A 705-nucleotide genomic window follows, 5' to 3' on the forward strand; every position below is an offset into this window, starting at 1 on the left:
AATAAAATGGAACTGAAACTAACATGACTGTGTGTTCACTTTACTAATGACCTGTATGGGACAAGTGGTGAGCAAATCCACTTCATCACGCACACTCCCCCTTAAAACTGTTACTCCTCAGAGTCACGGGATAGAAAGTCAGCAATGACATTCTTCTTTCCTGGTCTGTACCGGACCTGAAAACGATACGGCTTGTCATGGGAAAATTACATTTAACCAATGATTTTCATTTTAATTATTCATAATAATATCTCCAATGCCTCTCAGAATATATGACTTCTGTATCTGTCATATGTGTGTTTCTCCTTGATGGGAGACAACTGGGTTTGTTATGACTCTACACCATTTCCTTGAAGAATAGATGACGTGGAGCCTGACAGAAACAGTTGCCTAGAACGGTGTTTATCATAGCAGGTCCCAGGTCGAGACCAGAGCCTATCCAAGAGATAAGATTTCCTTTTCAGCTAAGATAGAATGACCGGTCAAGAAACTTGGACACACGAGGTACAGATTCAGAAATACGTAAGAGCTCCAACTGTCTTCCTGAGGTCCACAAATTTCGATGTTTGAGATTAAACTGTTTTCCAAACAAGGTTTGTTCCCCTCTGGGGGCACTGGATATATGGAAGTGTATTACTGATTGTATTTACCAGAACTGTTTGTTTGTGCATTGTGAGAGCTGTTCTTGTCATTTTTTATTGTTCT

Source organism: Etheostoma cragini, unplaced genomic scaffold (assembly GCF_013103735.1).
Source record: "Etheostoma cragini isolate CJK2018 unplaced genomic scaffold, CSU_Ecrag_1.0 ScbMSFa_2091, whole genome shotgun sequence".
Classification (NCBI taxonomy): domain Eukaryota; kingdom Metazoa; phylum Chordata; class Actinopteri; order Perciformes; family Percidae; genus Etheostoma; species Etheostoma cragini.